The sequence below is a fragment of the Manacus vitellinus genome, unplaced genomic scaffold (genome assembly GCF_001715985.3).
Source record: "Manacus vitellinus isolate BGI_N305 unplaced genomic scaffold, ASM171598v3 scaffold_32_pilon, whole genome shotgun sequence".
Lineage (NCBI taxonomy): Eukaryota > Metazoa > Chordata > Aves > Passeriformes > Pipridae > Manacus > Manacus vitellinus.
Window position 1 is genome coordinate 2,031,325 of NW_021940460.1, and position 24,057 is coordinate 2,055,381.

The following is a 24,057-nucleotide window of genomic DNA, read 5'->3' on the forward strand; positions in this document are numbered from 1 at the left end:
TGTTTTGCTGCTTCTGACAGAGTGGCTTTGCCTTAATGAGAGTGTTAAGTTTGTGCAAATCCTAAGCAATGAGGTGATTATTCCTGTGTCATGGATTGAGTGTGGATTCATGAATGCAGCACTGTGTTTTCATGAATGGGAAGTCTTGCTCCTCTCAAGGCAAACTTGGGGAAAAATGTGTCTTGGGTTGTTCTGTATCAGAAGTGCTGCTGTGACCAGCAGTGGTTTCTGGCCAGGTGGATAAGATCCACCTGGATCCTAACTTGGGTTGTATGGACAGGGAAAGAACAGCTGCAAATGTGCAAATCCCCACCTGACTGGAATCCTGAACCAAAATATCTGTGCTTTGCTCAATGACATAATCCCTGGAAGCTGAAATCAGGTCTATTCCCATTTACACAGAGACCTTTTTTATTCCTTTTGGCTCCTGTGTTCCAGACAGCAAATTCAGCCATCAGAGGAGGAACTGACAGTTTACTCTGGACAGGAATCAAGCCTTTGACAAATAAACAGTTACTTTAACCAAGTGCAAGCTGCTGGGGTTGTTAAAGGAGAGGCTGGGTGGCTGGGGCTGGCAGGAGGTGGGGTTTGAGGGATGTGCTGGTGGCAGCAGCTCTTTGACCCCAGTGCCCAGACTGGGGCCTCTGGAGGATCATAAAAGTGGATCATTTCTGTTGGGATGAACCTTTCTCAGCCAGTGGATGTAACAGTCAATAAAGACTTGGGAGGGAAGAACAACCTCTCTTATTGACTGAAGTGCCGCGTTTGGGAGAAACAGGAAAGCTTTGGCAGATGGAATGTCCCCTGTGACTGTGACACCACCCTGGAGCTTGCTGGGCTTCAAAAACCACCAAATAAAGTGCACTGAGGAAACTGGACCCCCCCAGTGTGACATTTAAATAGCTGGCAGGACCTTCTACTCCATTGTCCTCCAAGGACAGGGGTTGAGTTTGTTTGCTGGCGCTTGGGGGAGCGGCCGAGGGGCTGTGGCAGAGCTTGGGGAAGGATGGGGTTGGGTCGTGGAATTTGGTGTTTGATGGCAGAGGGGATGGGAAGGGACAGAGACAGGCAACACTGATCAGCTGGGGAGGAGGAGAAGAGCTGTGGGGAGCTGAAGGGTTGGATGAGCCCCGAGAGGTGAGTGGGGAGGTCAGTCCTTAGTGCAAGGACGGGGTGGGATCTTTAGGACGAGGCTGTGCCCCAGGCTGCCCAGAAATGAACCAGTTCACAGGTTACCTGTGAGCCAGGAGTGCAAATGGGGTCACAGGGGTGTTGGACACTCCCATGTGACTCCAGATCTGCCAACACACTTGTTTTCCTTGGTTCAGAGCTGAGAACCAGCAGGAACTACAAGCTCTGACCAAGTGCTGCCTCAGGGTTTTATCTACTGCTGTGGAAGGGAAGGGTTTGCTGTGGGAGTTGTTTCTCTTGGGCAGAATGTCACAATGGGTTGTTCTGGGGCTTGTTTTATCTTTAAAAATACCTGTGGATGGTGCTAAAATGTGGACAGGACATGGAGCTGTGTGTTTCTGCATCTAAGCTGGTTGCAAACAGTCACTGCTTAGGAGCAGCTGGGAGGTGTGAGGGGTTTCTCACTCTTCTCTGAGGTTCCTGAAACCTTTCTGCACCCTCTACATCCCTTTTTGGAGACAACCTGAGGGCAGGTGATGCCCCATCGTCCCCATGTAACCCTGAGGGTCTCCCTGATGAGTTGAACCACCAGGAATTAGAGGTTGTGGAGACACCTGAGTGGCAGCAACAAGGCTGGATGTTGTGGTGTCCGCCTGGACCGTGTTGAAGGCATCTGGGATGTGGATCTGTGGGTGCTGCTGCTCGAGGCCACAGGGAATCAGGGCTTGGGGGCTCCAGGGAGTCAGGGTGGAAGGAGCTGCCTCAGGAAAGGGCTGCTCTGAGCAACCCAGTAACCTCCCAGCCATGTTAAATAATTAAAGAGCTGACTAAAATAACCTTGTTAGCATGCGCTGGGGAGAGGGTTATGAGAAAGATAAATGGGTGGTGTCCACAACAAAAAGCTAATGAAAAATGCTGTCTCATTGCCTTACCTTGTGTAACCACATATGGCCCAGAATAAATGAGCACAGTTATTTTTTTGTCATGTAATGCAATGAAAACTCTGCACTTTATAGCAATATTTGTATGGAAGGGATACCAGTGCAGTGCTCCATGTAATTATGCATGGGATTAGAGGAAATTTGGAAATTATAGTCTACAGAGGTACATTAGTTTTTTCAGAGATGTTTTAGGATGAAAGAGTGGGAGGGAAGCAAAACAGTTTATTCCTTATTTTTGGCTTTACTCTCTCAGTGTTTGGGGATTGTGGCAGCCCCAGGAGGAGCTCCCTTGCCCACCAGAGGTGCTCCAGCCTGTCTGTGAGCCCAGGAGGGTCAGCCCTGACCAAATATGTGGCAGCAGGACTGGAGACAGAGAGAGGGTGAATGTGTTAGGAGGCAATTTTCTCTCCTGGATAGTTCACTAGATATAATTATATATCCAGGCAGAAAGAGCTGATGGCATCTAAAATATGGCCCAGTCTCAAACTGGCTCCAGGCTCCAACTTTATCCAATAATTTCCCTACAAGAAATAGTCTCTCTTAATGCCTGGGGTGGATGCTGTGTAATACCTGGAGTCTGTAATACATCCTCAGTTGGATTTTTTTCCCATTAACATTTGAAATCCTGATACACAAAGATCTCTCAATCTTAGCACTCAGTTGGGCCTGATTTCACAGCCAGGCTTTCCTTGCCAGACTCTCTGTCCAGAAGATAAAACCGTGATTACAGGGTAATGGATCATGTGTAAATTAGTTCTCCCACAAGAGGCAGACAGTGAGTGACATTTGAAATGGTCACCACACATCCTGACCTTCATCAGCCTCAGCTCTGGCAGAGCTGTTTGGTTTTCCTGGGTCAGATGGTGCTGGGGTGGGTGTGGGAATGAACCTGTGCTTCAGTTAATACCTGGCTGTGCTTTGCTGCAGGAGATGTAGCCAGGATTTATCCAGCCCTTTGTTATTAATGATATAAATTGGTCAGAGTTTGCTGAGAGTCCAGAAAACCTGTGAGTCCCCAAAAATGGAAGAAAGCTGATGCTTTCAGTGTCCTGTGGGAAATCCAAAGGAGGCCTTTGGAAATGCTGGGAAATTGCAGGTTGATGACCTGGTCTCGGGGTATCCTGGGGTGGGATCTGCTTTCTCAGCTTCTCCAGGAATGATTCATTGCCCACCTGACAGAACAGGAGTTTTTTTGGGGGGGCTTCTTGGGTTCTGGTGCAAACCCAGTGCCAGCAGTTCTTCTGCCTGACCTGCTGAGTTCCTGCTGCAGCAGGGCTGGTCAGAAAGGGGCTGTGGAGAAGTTTCTGATCTCTGGAAGATTTACAACTGGATGTGCAGGTTGTGCTTCAGCCTCCTGGTTTATAATTCTGTGGGTGAGGTGTTGGTGGCTCCGGGGTCTTATTCAGGGAGACAATGAAATGCACTCCTGCATCTGTGTCTGTTCAGGAAGCAGGGAGGGCACATTGAGCAGCCTTGGGGATGAGGGACACTTCCCTGAGCATGGAAATCGGGGTGGTCACACTTTGCTGCAGGTTCTGAATCTTGGATCTTTGCTGCTTGTCCCTCACCAGTGCTGTGAGCACACTGTTACCAAAATAACAGGATCTTTAAGGTTGGAAAAGCTCTCCAGGATCATCAAATCCAACTTTGAACCAAGTACCCCTTGTCCACTAAACCACAGAATGATTAAGGTTGGAAAAGCTCTCCAAGACCATCAAATCCAACTTTGGACCAAGTACCCACATGGCCAATAAACCACATGGTGAGAGGCCACATCTCCTTGTTTTTTGAACCCTCCCAGGGATGGTGACTCCAGCACCTCCCTGGAGAGGTTAGATGGATTCTTTACAAATTCCTGACTTTCTCTTTGTGTTTTCCACACTTGGCTGGGCAGAGCAGTGCAGTCCAAGAGGAAAATAGCTCTGTTAGTGAACAACCTCCCAGAACGTGCTGGGGCTCAAGGAGAAGTCCTCAGGTGACTTTGGAGTTGCCAAGAAGCCTCTTTCCAAGCACACCAGTGTGTGGATGCCAGCTGGGAGGGTAAATTGGATTTTGGATAGGGCTGTGCTGCAGCTGCTTTATGTGGCACTTAATCTTTACTGGTGTTGGAAAACAAAAGCTCATTTAATTAGTATTAAGATCACTGTGAGGAGCAAATGGGGTCTGAGAGTTATGGATTGTGAAAGAATAGAAAGGCTGTTGGTTTGGGGCTTTTCTAAAGATGAAAATAATTTGAATTAACCCACCGGATTCTCTGTTTTCTCAGCCTCCCAAATGCTAATGAGTTTGTGCTTGCAGTGTACTTAGGAAGGAGCAAACCCTCCTCCTGGTTGTGTAAATGATGCAGAGGTTGAGAGGGAACAACAGAGGGGTTTGAAGTTATTGGACACGACATGGGAGTGGAGAGAAGGTGCCTGATTCTGATCCTTAAAAAAATACTTGTGCTCGATCACAGACCTCAGATGGGGTTGAGTGTCCCACTCTGGTGCTCTGCCTTTCATTTGTGGTAAGAGCAGAGGGATTTGTGGTGATATTTCATGTTTTTTCATTTATTAATTTAGTTTCTAATTCCAGAAACCACTAGCTATTGATTTTTCCGTGGGGTTTCCTGCAGCCATCATCCCACGATGGCATTCAAAAGCCCACAAACTCGGTGTTTTCTTTATTTTAATTAAATAAATGGTGTGTTTCTTGCCTCTTTTAGTTTAACCCCGAGGCTTCTTTCAGGCAGCTGTTACAGCCTGAGGCTTTTGTCCATATGGGATGTGCTTGAACTCTGAAATAACCACAGGAGTTGAAGAGCTCTTGGGAATAACCTCTACAGCCACACAAAATGATGGAAGTGGATCTCCGTGCCTGGAACAACTTTTCAGGGCACAGCAGCACATCAGACCCTCAAGAACAGGTTTTTTTAGTCAGGGTTTCTTCATCTGTTCTAGATATTTTCACCACCAGTGGGGTGCTCAACAGGGCAGTTCAGCAGGAGGAATCCAGCAACTGGTGGTGTGTGAGGAAAAGGCAGAATTTCAGGGATTACATCCTGGGTTTCTGGTGGTTTGGTTTGAAAAAACTCTCAAACCATTTGTACAAAATGCTGAATATTTTTTTTGATTCGTCCCTCCTGGCTTTGGCATCTGCAAACTGCAGGAAGATTCCCATTGCAGATTCCCATTTCTGTATGGAGACAGCTGGAAATTCTCACTCTTCTGGAGTAGCTGCTTGGGAAGTCCAGGGGAAAAGTGATTTCTGGAGAAGCCAGAGGGGGGGTGATCAGGATAATTTGTGTTTGGAAACCTCAGCTGGTGTGTCTGGGGAGATACTGGTGTGCAGGTGTTGGATTGGAGGGGTGGGATGAGTTGGGATGAGTTGGATTGGAGGGATGGACTGTATTGGATTGGAGGGATGGGATGTGTTGGATTGGAGGGATGGGATGAGTTGGACTGGAGGGATGGAATGTGTGTGAATGTCCCAACAGCTGTTCTTTAATGGCTCCCTATAAAATTTCAATCAAACCCAGAGATAAAATGATGGTACTGGGGGTCTGCCCCAGCCTCTAAAGCCCCTTTCCCTGAGCAGGTCAAAGGAAACAAAGCTCTGTGTTTACTCCAAATCTTTATTTTCCTTGAGGGCTGATTCTCCTCCACACCCTGTTCTGGCTGCAGTTTCATGTCCAGGGCACAGAGAATGAAAGTCTCTGAAAACTTGAAAACAAATTTGTTTCCAATAGAAGAATCATGGAATGGTTTGGGTTGGAAGGGACCTTAAAGTCCATCTCATTCCACCCCTACCATGGGCAGGGACACCTTCCACCAGCCCAGGTTGCTCCAGGCCCCGTCCAATTGGCCTTGTAGAAAAGAAATGGAGGGATTTCTTTTTCCTCAATGTTTAGTTGATGGCAGTGTCTTGTTTGGGCTCAGAGAGGGAAGATTTAGGTCAGAATCACAACCTCAATAACTTTGTCATCCATCTCCAGATTAAATTAAAACCATCAAGTGCTTTACCAGCTTCAAAAGTACTTTGAGAAGAACATCTTCAGTTTTTTCAGCCTGGGTGTTCCTTTCAGTGGTGAGTTTTTGTGATGATTTGAGGCCACACATTAAAAAAAAAACCTTTAAATTGACTCTCTTGATTTTTATTTTAAGAGTACTGGGGAGAAGTGATCTTTAAGTCTCTGCACAAAGTGACTTTCACTCACTAATGCACTAATTTTAAGCTCTTTAACTTCGTGGAGATTCCCTGTGGTGTGAGAAACCTGGACGTGTCGGGGCTCAGGTTGCTGCTGTTGGGCCTTTTTATGATGAATCCTTCATCTGGTCCTGTTTAATGTCACATAATTTAGTGCAAAACGTAAAAGGAGGGTGTCTAATAATCCGTGGTGGTGTCAGGATTTACAAGGTGAAGATTTTATGTCTCTGCCTGAAAGACTGTAAAGCCTCTGCTGGGGGGGCACTTGAGGTTTAAGCACCTGGAGCTGGTTGGGAGCAGCCTAGGGCATGTCCAGCTCTCTGGATTTTCCTTGGGATTGGCAGCATCTGGAAGCAGGGGGTGATCCAGACCTTGCTGAAACATGGCAAGGCTCCCCCTGACTGCCAGGGTTTGGGGAGGGCCCTCCAGCCTCGGGGTTTTCCTGTGGAGTGGAGCAGAGCTTCTGGAGCAGAGGGTCAGTGCTGGGGCAGCTCTGGGTGTCCTGGCCAGTGTTGGCTTGGGAGACACAACAGAGGGACCCACGTGGGCTTGTCCTGGGCTGGTTTGGCCAAGTGACCTTGAACAGGCAGAGTTTGTGCAGTTTTTAGGCAGGACATCTTGGAGCACGGGGTGGGATTTGGGTTCAGTGTTAAATAGAGGGATGTGCCCTTCCTGGGATGGAGGAGATCCATCCCTTGGATCCTGATCCTTTAGGGCAGCCTGGAGCAGATTGAGCCCCCTCACAGCCTTGAGTGGGGGCTTGTTTTCTTCAAAATAACGTGATTGTCCCACTCTGCCCTCTGTGAGCAGGGACAGCAGCCAGGGAATGGCTGGAGCTGTGTCAGGGCAGGCTCAGGTGGGATCTCAGCAAAGGTTCTTCCCCCAGAGGCTGGTTGGGCACTGCCCAGGCTCCCCAGGGCAGTGGGCACAGCCCCAAGGCTGCCAGAGCTCAGGGAGGGTTTGGCTGATCCTCTGGGGCACAGGGGGTGACTCTTGGGGCTGGGCCTGTGCAGGGCTGAGGGTTGGACTCCAGGATCCTTGGGGGTCCCTCCCAACCCAGGATATTCTATGACTATAATTCTGTAAACCCACCACTCTCTGCCAAATCCAAGGTGTTATTCCAAGTAAAACTTTAGGTCCTCCTTCGAGCACCACTCAAAGGAGCTTCTTCCTGAAGAGCATTAAAGAGACAATGGATATTGAGCTTGTCCCTTCAGGAGGAGACCACAGGGTAAAGGCAGCAAATTCTCCCTCCTGAAGGGAGCCATGATTTATAGAAATGGATTATATTACCATAATATATTGGTGTAAAATGTTAATATAATCCATTTCTATAAAGAAAACCATGCTGGTCACACTGAAACCATTTCTTTATGTTTTTAAATCTTTGCATAAGAGAATTATTTTGATTAAAGGAAAAAAAAATCATGCTCCTGCTTTTTAAAAAAAATACACTGACAGAACCTTTAATCTGAGCCCAAGTCACAAAAACAGCCAGAGTTGTTTTAGAAAAGGAAAGAGTAAACAGGATTTGGCCATTAATTTGTGAAGGGTTTTGATTTTTCAGAGGCATTAAAGAGACAGAAAAGATGGGTGTTGAATTATTTAACAATTGCTTGGAAAATTAAGCTTCAGAGAGCCTGTTTGCACTGAAATAATCTTATTAATGAAAACAAAACAATCTGGGGCAACACCAATATATGGAGCTGGTACCCTGCTGCCTGAAATGTTTCAGAGTGGGCCATGAAGTGATTTTGGAAGTCAGAGCCCAACAGAGCCTTCCCTGTGGTCTGTTCACACTTGCCCAGGAGGAAGCTGCTGCTGGTGGGTTAATACAAACATATTTTCTCTCTAAATCCAAAGCAGAGGGGAAAAAAATACACCAGAAGGAGTTGGGGGAATTTGGCTTTTTGAATTTTTTTTTCCCTTTGGCAGATGGCATTTAAGTGATTTATTGGCCACAGCCAATCTATTCTCATCAGAAAGCAAGTATTTAATGACTTTGAGGTGGGTTTTCAAAACAAAGGAGTGATAATGGAGCCGATTGTCCTCGGTGACAAACTAAAACAGCCCCTCATCAAACAGACTTTAAAGAGTGTTTGAGAGCCAGTGCTGAGGGCTGTGATTTCCTTTCATGTGCACTTTAATTCACTGTCCTTTGCAGCCAGTGGTGCATAAATAGGCAGAGATTAAATTAAAGGAAAATAGATCCTTGTTATCATCCTCGTGGGCTGGAGCAATAAGTGATGCCCTGGGAGCTCCCAGCTGGCTCTGCCCTGGAGCACGGGAGGCTTTTGCAAACTGTCCCACTCTGTCCCTGCCCAGAGCCCCGAGTCGATGCTCTGTGCTGGATGTCTGAGTGAAATCTTGTCGAGGTTACACCTCAAAATGCTCTCCTGGTGTTTGTAACACGTGTACACACAGGTGGGAGCAGCCAGAGCCATCCCTCCTCATCCCGGGGCTCCAGGGCAAAGAAGTTTGGAAAAAGCTGAGGAAGGGCAGTTTCCACATTCCTGATGGTCTGTGAGACACCCCCACCTGCAGAGCTGCCTCCAGAGCAGATCCAGAGGAGACCACGGAGATGCTCCAAGGGCTGGAGCCCGTCTGCTCTGGAGCCAGGCTGGGAGAGCTGGGGGGGTTCACCTGGAGAAGAGAAGGCTCCAGGGAGACCTGAGAGCCCCTTGCAGGGCCTAAAGGGGCTCCAGGAGAGCTGGAGAGGGACTGGGGACAAGGGATGGAGGGACAGGACAAGGGGGAATGGCTTCCCACTGCCAGAGAATGGGTTTAGATGGGATATTGGGAAGGAATTGTTGGCTGTGAGGGTGGGGAGGCCCTGGCACAGGTTGCCCAGAGAAGCTGTGGCTGCCCCATCCCTGGAAGTGTCCAAGGCCAGGTTGGACAGGACTTGGAGCAACCTGGGCTAGTGGGAGGTGTCCCTGCCCATGGCAGGGGGTGGAACAAGATCATCTTTAAGTCCCTTCCAACCCAACCCATTCTGGGATTCTGTGATCTCTGGGGGTGCCCCCACCCTGCCCCCACCTCCTGGTGTTTGGGGAAGAAAACTCGGTGTATCCAAAAGTTGATCTTTGCTGCTTTCTGTGCCCAGACTGGCCCTTGTACAGCCCTCGGTGGAGTTACATGAGCTGGGCCCCTTCCCAGGACAGCCTGAGGGCTGGCAGGAATTGTCAGTGCCCAGGAATTGTTTGCATTCATATGGAAATGAAGACACACAGGAACGTGTTTTAGTTCCATTTTTTTGAGGCTCCAGAATGCAGCTCTTGTCAGTGCCTCTGCAGGATGGTACCTGGGGCCTGGCTCTGCCCCGTGGGGGGAGAGGCTGCCTACCCAAAAATCCCCATTTGTGGGAGCCATGCAGGTGAGCTGCTGGTCCTAAAGGGGGAACATCAGCCCTGCTGATCCTGCAGGGTTTGCTGAGGTGCTGGGTCACCTCTGCTCACACGTCCCTCAGCACAAGCTCCAGAGCTTTGGCTCATGTTGTGAATCCTGCCTGCAGAGAGGATGGGGTGGGGAGGAGTCCTCACAGCTCAGTGAGATTTTTGAGGTCAAAAACCTGCTGTGCTTCCAGTCCCAAGAGGAGCTGGGCAGAGCAAAACCCTGTTCCAGGGAACCCCGAGGCTGGATCTGTGCTGTGGTGGGAAGGCTGGTGGTTCTCTGCAGGGCCCCGTGGTGGTGAATGAACCCCTTTGCTCAGGTCCCAGGTGCCTTAGAGCTGCTCTGCTCCTCACAACACCAGCAGGTCCCTGCTAAGGAGGTTGTTCTCAGCTTGACCTGCCCAGTGCTCACTTTGCTCTGATTAATGCCAGGGCAGACTCACCTTTCTGGGGGGAGAAGGATCTGCCTCCAGCCTGAGGCAGCAAAGGAATCATGTGGCTGTAGGGAGAGCTGAGGCTGGATTTGAACCAGGCTTTCTGTGCTGTGGGGAGCCTTGCAGCCCATCCCCTCCTTGTTTAGTCCTGGCTTTAAATTTGGAGGTGTTTGGGCAGTAGGACTGGTCTCTGTTCACCCAGCACAGTCCTGAGCACCAGCTGATAGTGTGACATCCTTCCCCTTCCTTACTCTTTCTACACTCTCTGTGCTTTCCCTTTCAGGAAAAAAAAAATATATCTTGGGAGGGGGATAAAATAGACAGACATGAAATATTTAGGTGAACAGATGTCAGTGGCGTTGCTTCAGAGTTTGTAATTGGAGCAAACTGGGCTGAATGGGAGAACTGGGCACCTCCTGATTGCCTTCTCATACTCCCTGTTTAATGTTGCTTCCTGTCAAGTCCAGCCCTGGGAGAAGAAAGCAGCTGACAGGTTTCCCAGTGGAAATTCTCCACAATTGGGATTTAATGGCCACAGGATCTCACGTTTCTGGCTTCTTTTTTAAGGGAAAAAAGTTATTTTTTTTTCCTTTTGCAATGGCAGAAATGTTTCTTTAGGTGTGGGAAGTCTGCTAAGGCAAGGGAGCCAAGGAGCAGCATCAGGAATTTCTCATGGTCTGAACTTCATGCAGGCAGGACTAAAGAGCTGAAGAAGTGCAGGGTTTTGAAACTGTGGCACTTTCAGTCCTGAGCGAGCCTGGAGTTGAACCATTAAACGTGTCAAGAACATCTGTGGCCAAAAAAGAGGCAGAAGCAAAGGCTGGCACTGAGGAAAGGTCTGGGGCTGCAGGTTGATGTGTTTTGCTCCTAGTCTGGAGGGAATTGGGAAGCTTCCTGGTGCTCAGTGGAAGAGGCAGTAAGGCAGATTTTGATATGAGGCTGTTCAGGGAGAGGAACTGATGCAGCAAATGGGGTGTTTGTTATATTGGCTTGAAAAGCAGGTGTTAATTCAGTGTAAGATGGAGGATGAGGTGGCTGAGAGTTCTTAGAATCCCAGAATGGTTTGGGTTGGAAGAGACCTTAAAGATCATCCCATCCCACCCCCTGCCATGGGCAGGGACACCTTCCACTGGCCCAGGTTGCTCCAACCTGGCCTGGGACACTTCCAGGGATGGGGCAGCCACAGCTTCTCTGGGTAACCTGTGCCAGGGCCTCCCCACCCTCACAGCCAGGAATTCCTTCCTGATATCCTACCCAAATTTCCCCTCTTTCAGTTTAAACCTGTAACTCCTTGTCCTGTCTCTGCAGTTCCTGAGGAAGGTCCCTCTCTGGTTTCCTTGTAGCCCCTTTAGATTCTGGGAGGTTCTGAGGGGTCTCCACACAACCTTCTCTTCTCCAGGCTGAACATTCCCAGCTCTCCCAGCCTGTCTCCATAGGGGAGCTCTTCCAGTCCCCTCATTAACTTCTTGCTGTGCTTCCCTGAGGATTCCTCTCTTGTCTCTGCACAGCTGTGACTTTCCCAGGGACTTGGGATGTCTCAGTGCATTCCCTGCTTTTTTTTGGTGAAGGAAAGGGACATGAACACTTACTAACCACTGTATCAGCCCAGTGTTTGGCTTATCTCTTGCCTTCAGTTGACAGCTGTGTGAGGATCATCTCCAAGCAGGCTGGGAATAAATAAACCCCACGAGCCCTGGGTTTTGTATTTTCTCTGCATCCACAGGCAGCTGCACTTGTGTGGGGGCAGTCGTGGGTTTGTCACCGTTGCTGAGAGGGAGAACACCTAAAAATCTGCTTTTCTTTTAGATGACAAGGTTTGCTGAAGGTATTTCACCTTCCCCAGAGTGAATTTCAGAACATGCACATGATATTTTGGTTTCTTTGTGTCACAAAGCTCTCTGTCCATTGGTCAGCAAATGTAACGTGTCTACTAGAATATTCCTGCTGGAAGAAAATGGGGTTGGAAGGAGAGAGAAGCACACAGATGCAGTATGAAGGATGGGGAACTGAGCTGTGGCTGAAGGATGCTCCAAAAATAAAGTGGGAAGTGGAAGGATGGGAGAGATTGCAGTTACTTGTGGAGCAGGAACGAGGCGATGGGGGAAGCAGATGGTGGGTTGTTCCAGCTGATTTTGGGATGGGGATTTGCAGTTCTTGCCAGGGAAAATCACTTGGGATTTCATGAAGCTGAGTACACGAAAGGATTCCTGGTTTTTCTGGGCTGTGGCTCCAGGCTGTGGCCTCTCCACATCTTCCACCCAGGGGGCTCTTCACGGTGCACACGGTGAAATACTCTTGGTTGAGATTTCCAGGGAGGTCTTGCCATAAACCCAGGAGCTTTGCGGGCCTGTGAGTTGTCAGGGCTGTGCAGCACAGGCACATTTTCCATTTCAGCAAGGGAGACAATGTAGCATCATTCCTTTTTTCCCAGCCAACAGTGTTTCTCTTGGCTAAGTTGGCCATAAATCAGCACTAATTCCCTGCGTGCCTCGAGAAGTGTGTGTTCATTTCAGCTGTGAGGGAGCGTTTGCTTTTCATACAGTAGTTTCTTTTTAAGCTTTTGTGAAGTAGACTTTAATCTAGAAATAAATCATCAGAGCATTACTAAATTAAAAATAAGTACAAAAGCAGACAGTGCTGCCAAGCGAAGGTTAAACTTGGAGCAGGAGATCAGATTAGAGTTTCATCAGTCTTTCCTCCCACTCTTTGCTTAATTTGGTACTTAAACGAACTTAATAACCATTTCAAAGATATGTACACCCAGCTGCTTTGGAGAGCAGTCTCCTGGTCCTCATGTTCTTATTTTGGGTCACATGCATCATTGCACTAATGTGCTATAACTGTACTTCTCGATGCCACAATTTATTTGGATGCAAAAGAATTACACTCGCTCGGAGCAGAGATTAGCATCAAGTTTACCTCTCTTCCCTGTAAAGCAGAAGGAAGAAAAGAAGCATTTTCAGTGCCCTGGCAGGTTTTTGGTTGCCTTTGTTTACTCTCAGACCTGTCCCCTGGCTCACATTTAAAGAGTGTGGAAGCAGCAGGAGGAAAACTCCCCCCCACCAGCAGGGAACTGGGCACTTCCCAGGCACAAGGGACAGGGTGGCAGAGTCTAAAGGGGCCTGCTGAGCTACTGGGTAAAAATCTGTCCAGGAGGTGTGAGGGTGGGGAGACCCTGGCACAGAGAAGCTGTGGCTGCCCCTGGATCCCTGGAAGTGTCCAAGGCCAGGCTGGATGGGGTTTGGAGCAACCTGGGCTAGTGGAAGGTGTCCCTGCCCGTGGCAGGAGTGGCACTGGGGTGGCACTGGGTGGGGTTTAAGGTCCCTTCCAACCCAAACCATTCCCTGATCTCTGTTTCATTCCTCACCATCAGTCTGAGACCCCAGAGCTGGTTTTTGAGCAGCGTTTCCCAACCGTGTTGTCCCTTTCAGAGTCTCATCCTTAATTCCTCCACGCCTCCATTCCCAGCACTCCAATGAGTGGGATGAGATTTTCTCCCCACTTTTCCTCTTTATTTCACTGGAGGTGCAATGTCACAGGCATATTGTGAACTGTAAGAACTAAAAGGACTCTTTCAGTGGTGCTGAGTGTGATCCATGGCAGAGAACTTTGCTGAGTCCTGGCCACTGTTTGCAGCGATTCCCACACAGGTCTTTTTGCTCTTTGTTTGCTGCAATCTCCATCAGTTGTCTGGTTGCCATTGCCAAACAAATGAGATGATAATTAGCAGAGCAACATCAGAGGAAGTTGATTTTCCGTCTGTAATAAGGATGATGGTAATTAAACATGCATGACCTCATTGGATTGAATAGGAATCAATTAAAATTAAAGCTTGTTGGGAATTCTTTTTCTCCTGTGAAATTTTTCAGGGAAAGCAAGAACAATCTAAAAAGTCCCAGTGAAAGGAAATTGGGCTGATTTGCACCCTCAGTATTAAAAAATGAAGAAGTTGTGAGATTTTTCAGGGGTGGAATATTTTATGGTCCCTCCCCCACCCTGCCCCAGGCTCGTGTAAATGCCCATTTTGAGGAAGTTTTTCATCTGGAAAAAGAAAGTTCAAAACTTTCCAGATGTTTCTAACGCTGTTTAGCAAAACTCAGATCAAATGTGGAAATGCTTCCTGAATTTGTGTCCAGGGAGGAACCTTCCACAGGCTCCATGGCCAACAGGGTGCATAAATTAGTTTTCTAACACGTCTTAATTTCCTGTGCATGAGTGAACATTGCACTGGAGCAGCTGATTTTAAAGGAAAATGATTTATTAAAGGCAAATTATAGAGGTGAAACAACAGAGGAGTTCAAGTTGGAAGCCCAGGAAGGAGCTGGTGATGCCTCACCCTCAGCCCGAGTGGTGGGACCCGAGAGGCTCCTCTGGAGCTCAGGTGGGAAAGTGTTGGGTTAAATTCCTTCTTTTGGCCATTTTTTCCAAAATGAGGCTTTGTTGGTTCTGTAGCAGTTGCCTTTTAGAGAGGTGGGAGACCTCTGAACCCTCAGGATGCTTCAGTGCAGAGCAGGGACCTGAAGAATGGGAAACCAAAGCTTGGGTAGTCCCAGGTCCACGTTGCACATTTTGGGATGCGCTTCCAGCCTGAGGTTGGAGCCCTTCTAACCTGTGTGGAGCAAGATCCACTCCCAGGGGTGTTCTGGATTCAGCTGCTGCTTTGCATTGCTCTGGTTAAACGTCCTGAGGACACTCAGTGTGTTTTCCCTGGGATGGTGTTATCCTTTGGGAATGGCCATGGAGGACATGGCCTCAAGCTGAGCCAGGGGAGGGTCAGGTTGGACATCAGGAGGAATTTCCTCATGGAAAGGGTGGTCAGGCACTGGAAGGGACTGCCCAGGGAGCTTTGGAGTCCCCACCCCTGGAGGTGTCCAAGGAAGGACTGGAGGTGGCACTCAGTGCTCTGGGCTGGGGGACAAGGGGGGCATCGGGCACAGGGTGGACTTGGTGATCTCAGAGATCTTTTCCAACCTCAGTAATTCTGTGATTCTGGTTGGAAGGGACCCACAAAGATCCTCTAGTCCAAGCCCTGACCCTGCACAGGACAACCTCAAAATCCCACCATGTCCCTGAGGGTGTTGTCCAAACCCTCCCTGAGCTCTGGCAGATTTGCTCCTCAGAGCCAAGCCCTGAACTCTTCTTCATTCCAAACCCCAACTCACAAGAGTTTGCTCTGAGGAAGATAAATAAATAAATAAATAAATAAATAAATAAAATGAAGGTTTCTTTTCCCTCTGCTTGTACACAGCAAGCAGGATAATGCAAGACAGACAAGGTGGGGATTGAGCACAGGGTGGGCTCCATGGTCTGGGAGAGCTTTTCCAGCCTTGAGGATTCTCTGATTTTCTCATCCTGCACCCAGTCAAGTGAAAGCAAATGCTGAAATCCTTCTTTTTTCTGCTCTTTGGACAGAGTTTTGTCTCTTGACCGTCCCCAGTAACTGGTATTTTGGGGTGTGTGGTGCTGTGTGTGTGTGCTGGGAGGTAATGGCTTAAATTCTCCACGTGGCCCCTTGTGCTGGCTGGGGTTTGGCATTTTTCTGAGCCTGTGCTGGGGACATCTGGGATTCAGATTCTCAGATTGCCCCACATCTGATAAATAACACACCACAGCGTTGTGCCTGTGGCTGACAGTCCCAGCCATGTGTGTTGTCTCACCCAATAAACTGGGACAAAAAAGTGCTTTTTTTGTTTTAATACATCAATTTAAAAGTCCATGTTTTCCAGAGGGATTTTTTCATTTGGCACTGGCATCCTTGTGAACGTGGAGAACCGTTTCTGAGGAGAGATTTCCAACAGCATCAAAGAAATAACATCTCTTAGACTGGCAAATCCTGGGTTTATTTAATTTTCACCTTTGCCTCGTTTAGGCTTCATTTCTGCAAGATGGGACAGTTCTACCCGAGCATGATGGGTTTATTTTCTGTGATATTTATAGACCTGGCTAAAAAGGCAGGCAGTGTTATCCACAGGCACCAGCTGGAAGGGGTTACTGGGGCTGCAGGACTCCCCCCAGCTGAGTTCAGATGGAGGCAGCACAAAGCCCTCAATCACTCTGGGTTTGGAACTTTCCTACTGACCTTCCATGTGCCAACTCCCCCCAGCTTTCTTCTCTCATTTGGCCATGAAGCTGCACAGAAAGCAGCTCTTGCCAGTGGTTCCAACAGGGAAGAACATGGCCAAGTTTCCTTTAGGGAATTTCTTCCCAGTGGTTTTTCTCTGGCGCTGCTCGAGTTGTTCCTGTAAAAACCTCGAGTTCGGGTCCAGCCCCATGGATGCAGTGGGGCTGTGGGGGGGCTCACTGCATAGACTATCCTGAGCTGGAAGGGACCCACAAGGATCATCAAGTCCAACTCCTGGCCCTGCTGACCCCAAAAACCCCACCATGTCCCTCAGAGCGTTGTCCAAACTGTGCTGTTTTCACAGCTACTGCACAGGTTTTTTGGGAAAAAAGGTGAATGAGGACTGAAGAGGGTATTTTACTGGCTATCAGGTGGATCTCTTAGTGATATATGTGGAAGAGGGATTTATCCATCATTCCCTGGGGGCTCAGTCCCTGCTGCCATCCCATGCCTGGTCGAGGGGGAATTCTTGGTGGGATCAGCGCAGCTTCCACGTGGTTCCTCAGGGAAAAAAGCATCTTTTGGTTATGCCAGTCCATGTGCTGTTGACTCCTGTTGTGCTCAGGGCAGTGGGGGAATAGCCCAGCTGGGTTCTGCCATCCTGTGGGACCTGCTGGGTGTCTCCTTTTGGTGGCCTCTGGGCTGGAAAGGACCAGAGTTGACTCCCCAGGAGAAGATGTGCTGTGCTGGGGGTTGAGAGAGGGGGAACTACAGGATCCCAGGGTGGGTCAGGCTGGAAGGGACCCCAAGTGGGTCACTGGTGCCACCTCCCTGCTCAGGCAGGGCCAGCCCAGAGCACAGGGCACAGGATTGTGTCCAGAGGGCTCTGGAATCTCCCCAGGGAGGAGACTCCAGCCCCTCCCTGGGCAGCCTGTTCAGAGCTGGGGCACTGCCCAGGGAAGAAGTTCTTCCTCCTGTCCAGCTGGAGCTTCCTGGGCATCAGTTTGTGCCTGTGGCCTCCTGTGCCATTGCTCACAAACTGCACAGACCTTGCTGCAGGGGCTGCAGAGGCAGCGGGTGAGGTGCCCCACGGGGTGTGTGGATCATCACAGGCCTTTCTTCTTAGAAGAGGAAGTTAAACATGTACATTTGAAGCGGGTTTTTATAAAACATAATGAATTTCATTGGGCTTGAGAGCCACGTTGGGCTGGAGGCAGCAGCAGATCAAAGGAAGAGGTTTAACATCAGGACCCCGTGCTGTTCATTAGGACAAATCTTGGAAAGAAGTTCTCTCTTCTGCCTCTTAATTACACCATCAATGCCAGGACCAAAAAGCAGGATGCAAGTGGCTGCTGCTGCCCAAGATGCCATTATAATTAGAGTAGTCCCTGAACCTCATCCAGACTTACAGTGTAGTATCAATTCAGGTTAAATTGGGAAACTGAGCAGAAAATTGCTGTCTGGTGTTTGGAGTGGTTTTTGCATCTTAACATTATCTGATACTGTATCATTATGCACTGCTGCAAAATGCCAGAGCCCTGCCAGTAATGACACCGGGATGTAAGAGCAGGAAACAGTGAGAGAGATTTAATTCCTTCTGCAGTTTCGTGAAATAAAGTCAACTCAGGTACACACTTGTTCAGATTAAATATAATGATCCGCGTCTGCAGCCCGACTCTGCCGGGAATGCACATCCATAGGTTCAGGGGAGAGGGGGGAGAGTTGCCATGGAAATCCAAGCAATGTCATAGTTGCAGCTCGTTGCAAATGGCTCATGTGTCATGGCTCATTTTCCAGAAGAAGCGGAGAAAAGCGGGAATTGAGGGAAAATGTCAAAACGTTTGCGGCGAGGCGCGGCGGGGACTGCGCCGGGAGAGCCCGATGGGCTGCGAGCTGGAAGGACTTTGTGGGGAGAAGGAGGCCCAAAGTACAGCTGGGACAGAGCTTGGCTGCTCCCCTGGGCTGCAGGATCCCTTCTCCAGCCTCCCCAGCAGCTGGAACACCCCTGGGCTGGCCGGGCTTCCCCTTCGTCCTGGAGAACCTGGCTCTGCACAGCAGCTTCCCCTCAGGCTGCTCCTTCCAACCCTTGCAAGGTGCCTGCTCCTTTCCAAGTTCCTTGCTGTCTGCCAAATGATCCAGAGTTATTGTTTGATCTAATCCTTTAATTGAGAATTAAATTGCTCGCTGTTGTGTGGAATAACACGTCCCTTGCTTTAAAATTGGATGAAGCACTCAAAGAGATTTTTTTTTAAATTTTATTTGGGGGGGGGATAATTTTTTTTTTTTGCCATGCAAAAATAAATGAGACTGCTAGACAAACAGCTTGGGTCTTTAGAGCCTCTCTTCAAATAATGATGGTGTAATTTGGGCCTCTGAAATAAGAAGCAAACAATAAATAAATGATTAACCTGGTTTTATAGCGCTGAAATCTCTATGTATTTTAACATCACAGTGGGTAAACAGGAGCAAAAGCATATCTGAACAGGCAATATAGGAGTAGTGACACAAAATTCAGGGGATTTGATGCCAGACTCTGAGGGAGTTCCCTGCCTCCTGCCTTGGCTCAGTTATCTCTGTTTCTGGGGGCAGTTTTATTGTGGGATGGGTACAACGGGGTTCTCGTGTGTTTGAGGTGACTTTTGGGGTGTGCACAGCAGTTGCACTGGCTGGGACTTCTCTAAAGGCCCCTCTGCTCTGCAGAGCCCCCTCTCTCTGTGCAGAAATGAAGGAGCTGACAGGTCCTTCCCGTTGGGGCAGAAGGGAACTGGGCTGACACAAGGGGCTGCTGAGCTCACACCCAGGGGGAATTGGGCTGGTTTACTGAAATGGGAGGAATTCCCAGCTCTGGGAGGCCCTGTGAGGTAGCACAGCCTCCACAGGGCATTCTGAAGACCTGACAAACTGCTCCTAGTTGAGGTCTGTGAAGCCAGTGGGACCCCTGGTGCTCCTGCCGAGGGGGGGGAGGCAGAAGTTGGCACAGAGAGAAAAATCTTCCCTTTTCCTCCGTCCTTCCCTTTTCCTTCCCTGTCTTCCACTCCAAGCAACTTGTCAACTTCAGCACCTTGAGGTGAAAATGAGTCAAATTGGGATGTAAATCTCTGGTTCCTTCCCTGTAGGGTTCTGTCAGTGAGAAATGTTGCCTCTGCCAAATCCCACCTGGGTGTGAACTTGGGCAGCAACCCCAGAGCTGCAACTCCAGGTCTAGTTTATTTTCCAAAGCAAGGTGATGCTCCTTAAAATTAAGTGTCATTTCTCTCTTCTTGCTGATGTATTTCCTATACCTGCACAGAAAAGCTACAGAATAAAATTGAGTGGAGTTTCCCCTGAATTCAAACACACTGTAGTGATAAATATGGTTCTGAATAAACCTCCTTGTAGTCACAAATCAATTAATCTTTTTTTTTCCCCTGTGTGCTCCATCCTCAGGATTTACTTTCTCATTGAGCTTTTGCTGGCTGGTGCAGTGTACCTAATTCTTCACCTGGATAAATAACTAGTGGCATTTTTATTCTACAGCAAACCAGCATTATCTTTCTTGCTGTGTACAAGCAGAGGGAAAAGAAACCTTCATTTTATTTATTTCTTTATTTGTTTTCCCCAGAGCAAACTCTTGTGAGTTGGGGATTGGAATGAAGAAGAGTTCAGGGCTTGGCTCTGAGGAGCAAATCTGCCAGAGCTCAGGGAGGGTTTGGACAACACCCTCAGGGACATGGTGGGATTTTGAGGTTGTCCTGTGCAGGGTCAGGGCTTGGACTGGATGATCTTTGTGGGTCCTTTCCAACCAGAATCACAGAATTACTGAGGTTGGAAAAGATCTCTGAGATCACCAAGTCCACCCTGTGCCCGATGCCCACCCTGTCCCCCAGCCCAGAGCACTGAGTGCCACCTCCAGTCCTTCCTTGGGCACCTCCAGGGATGGGGACTCCAAAGCTCCCTGGGCAGCCCCTGCCAGTGCCTGACCACCCTTTCCATGCAAAAATTCCTCCAGATTTCCCACCTGTTCTCCCCACTCAAGATCCTCAAAACACCCCATGAACACTGGGTAGAAAGAGAAGAGAAAGGAGCAATAACTGCCTGGGAGACACGACATACATGGTGTTGGCTGAGGATACACTGTGGTTTTAGGCAAGAGGTGTCCCACTGGTTTGGCTGCGAGGGCGGGGAGAGCTTTTTCCTCCTCTCCTGCTTGGAGCCAGCTCAGAGCCCTGCAGTGGGTTTGGGTTGTGGCTGTGGGGTGAGCAGGGACAGAGCAGGGACACGTGTCCCCGCAGTGGATGAGGGAGGAACACCTTGTGTGGGAGAAGCTCTTCCTTCAGCCTTCTGCTTCTCTGGGGGGGAAATTAAAAATGGAGCCTAAAAGCTTTCCTGGGAATTAATCAGCAAATGAAGTTCCCTGGAATGGGAGAATTGCTGTGTGTAAAGAGGGGCAATGGAGCTGGGGAAGGGGCTGGAGCAGCAGGAGCAGCTGAGGGAGCTGGGGGGGCTCAGCCTGGAGAAAAGGAGGCTCAGGGGGGACCTTCTGGCTCTGCAACTCCCTGACAGGAGAGGGGTTGGGCTCTGCTCCCGGGGAACAAGGGATGAGAGGGAACAGCCTCAAGTTGTGCCAGGGTAGAGTCAGGTTGGATATTGGGAAACTTTTTCATGGAAAGAGTTGCCCAGCCCTGGCCCAACTGCCCATGGTGGAGTCCCCATCCCTGGAGGGGTTTAACAGACATGTGGATGTGACACTTGGGGACGTGGGTTAGTGATGGCCTTGGCAGTCCTGGATTAATGGTTGGACTTGATGATCTTAGAGGGCTTTCCCAACCTAAACAACTCCGTGATTTCATCCTGGCTTTTTTTCCCATCTGGTAGCAATCAGCTGCAAATGCTCCTGCCAGGCCTGCAGGAGTGTTGGTGTTCCACCCTTTGGCCCCAGAGGCACCAAGAGAGCCCAGTTGTGGAGGGATTTCAAGGAGTTGTGTCAAAGTCTAAGGGGTTTGTACCAATTTCATCCAAATCAAAGGCTGCTGGGACAGCCACAAGTACAGTCTGGCTTTGGAAGGAAGGAGAACAGCAGCACTGTCTTCCCTAAAAAGAAATATATCTCTGGAAAGGCTCTAGAATAAATGCTTACTAACAGCAGGGTCTTACTGGTCTGTGCCCATGATGGCTCCAAAGTCCTGGCTCAACTGGGACTGGCTGCTGGTTGAACACAACTTTGGGATTTAGGAGTGAAAATCCGGGGTGCTGCCCATATTCCTTCAGGTATTTTGGTGGAAGAGCTTCCTCTGCATTGCTGAGAGTAACCAGGGCACCCCCTGAGTCAGGGGAGTCCCTCTGTAGTGATAACCCCTCGCTGGTAATGTTGAGCCTCTCCTGCAGGATTGGGAAGCCAATGGGATTGCAGAGGCATTTTCCTCAGAGAAGGAAGAGAAAAGAGGGACCTGCCCCAAATCGATGAGGTTCAGGATTGTAGGCATCCAGATCACCTTGGAAAATTGGATTTTGGTTCTGGAGACCCCTCAGAACTGCTGAGGGATTTGCTTCAGTGAAAGAGTTGAGGTTTTAAGATGCAATTACTGTTCCTTGTGACCCAAAACTTGGCAAACTGTTGTAACTGTCATTCACTGTAAATGAAAACAACTTTTATAGAAGATGAACCTCTCAGTAGACAACTCCTCCTGCCCCTGAATGTTCAGTGGCATCCCTTGGTTTTCTTACTGAAATCAATATGTTCTTATCCAACATCAGAGTCTTTTTGAGTCCTGCTCAATATTCAGCCTCTGCAATGAGAGAGGGGGACAGAAGGGAGGCAGTGAAGTTGAAAACACAGGTTGACAAGGACAAGGAGAGCTAAACTGTCCCAGCAGCAAAACTGGGATGGGGATGGACATGAGGGACTGAGCATCCTCATCTCCCAGGAGATTCAGCTCCAAAAAGCTGCTGATGCTCAGCCCCTTGCAGGATTTGTCCCCGTGTGCAATAATAAGGAGCAGACAAATAGTGCCATATTTATCTCCTTCCTGAGTTTTCAGCAGGAAAATGGATGAGTTCGGAATTCCTCACCATATGGTCACCTTTGGGCATCAGGCTTTGCACTCCCCCCCTTGCCTTTGGGGACTGGAGTGATGGAGCAAGGGGGGATCTCAGCCCTGGCTGCCATAATCCTCCTCCTTAGCTCAGCAACTTCCAGACACTAATATTTAATGCAGTGTCTTCCCTTCCTTCTGCTGCTTTTCCCCCTGGACTTTTCCACCCACTTGTGCAGTCAGCATGTTCTGCTCCCCCTCACATATGGCACACAGAATTTTCCCTCTATTAAAACCTTAACCCAGGAAATATTTGATGCTCCAAAAAACCAGAACGGCGAAATTGGAAACATCAAAATGTGAAAGCCACTGAAAGGGAAGGGGATTCCACCCAGGAATAACAAAGGAGTCGATCTGTCACGTGTCCTGTTGCATTAGTGAGCAGGAGCTGGTTGGAGCTCCTGGAAGAGCTGAGGATTTAATCCAGGTAACTTTGAACATCTGGCTTTGGGAGAGGGAGAGAAGGAGCTCTGTGTCTGGCTTTGGGAGCCTGTTGGCAGGTGTGTGTCCCCAAACCCATTTCCTCCCCTGTTCCCACAGCCTTCCCTGCACCATCTACTGAACTCAATTCCCCCTGGGCTGGTCCCCTGGGGGCCCAAGGCTGGAGGAGCTCCCAGATGTGGCCTAACAAGTGCCAAGTGATGGGGAACAATCCTCTCATCTCCAGCCTGGGTCCTGTTGGGGTGCACTGCTGTCCCCCAGGACACCTCCTGGGTCCTTCTCAGCTGTGCTGCCCCAGCCTGTCCCCCTGCAAAGGGTGAGGCAGCTCCAGGCTGGCATTTCCTGGAGCTCTGCTGGCCCCTTCCTCCCATCCCAGTCCCTCTGGATGGCCACTGCTGCTCCTGGCCTGGTTGCTGGAGAAATCACCTCGGTGTTGACCAAGAAATCTTGGGCTGGGCAGTCAGTGCTGTGGTGTTTGCAGGGTCTTCAGGTACTTTGAGGCAGTGAGGGGGTCTGTGCCGCCAGGATCACAGGAGGGTTTTCAGCTGCTGTCCTGACTGATGAACCAAACTCCATCCTCCACAGGGACTCTGGGCCCCTGACCTGCTCTGTCAGCCCTTGTAGCTGCCCATCCTCACTGGAGAGCTTTGGCAGAGAGGGCAAAGCAAAGCTATTTAGGGTTCATTTCACTTTCCAGCCAACAATGCCCCGAACCAAAAAGCTCCACAGAGCATCAGATCTGAGATCTGCTCAGTCCCATCATTGTCACCACTGGTTTCTGAAGGCCCTTCAGTGAAGCAAGTCCATGTGCATCCTTCCAACATATGGCCTTAGCAAATGATGGCCCTGTTTATATCCTGGACTTTGGCCAAGCAGCCGTGTCAGGCACAGGCATGAAATGTGTGCTCACACAAACACAGTGGGCTGTGAAGAAGGCAGACAAGATTTTTAGGTCAAATGTCTGGAGTGAGCAGCTTTGTTATTCTAAGGTTGTGTTGGCAGTTGCCAATACAGTGAATAATGTTTTCTGTTAATCCTGGGGTCTGGTTTGCCTGAACCTGATGACAAAGGGAATGGTGGACTCTGTTTTTCAAGGATGTAGGAAATTTATTGACTCTGCCTGGCCCTGGGTCCCTGCCCGGGTTGGGGCTTTCAGGGAGCATAAATTATTCTGCAGATTTTGCCTCCTCACTCTCAAGGTCCTGATTGTACCTTGCTTTTACCCAGCAGAGGGGAGCTATTGCTGCTGCGACAGCACACAGGTAACAGTGTTGAAGTAGCACAGAATTGATGTGTGATTGGGATGGAATTACGCCCTGGAATTAATCTCAGGAGTGTTATTGAAAATCACAGAATCCCAGAATGGTTTGGGTTGGAAGGGACCTTAGAGACCATCTCATC

The 24,057-nt window shown here is 49.2% G+C and overlaps 1 protein-coding gene across 1 annotated transcript in view; it reads left to right on the forward strand.

The window, feature by feature from the left end:
• The window catches only part of GALNT17 (polypeptide N-acetylgalactosaminyltransferase 17), a 214,314-nt gene that overhangs the window by 93,797 nt on the left and 96,460 nt on the right, over positions 1 to 24,057 (forward strand). The gene's annotated exons all lie outside the window — the stretch shown is intronic.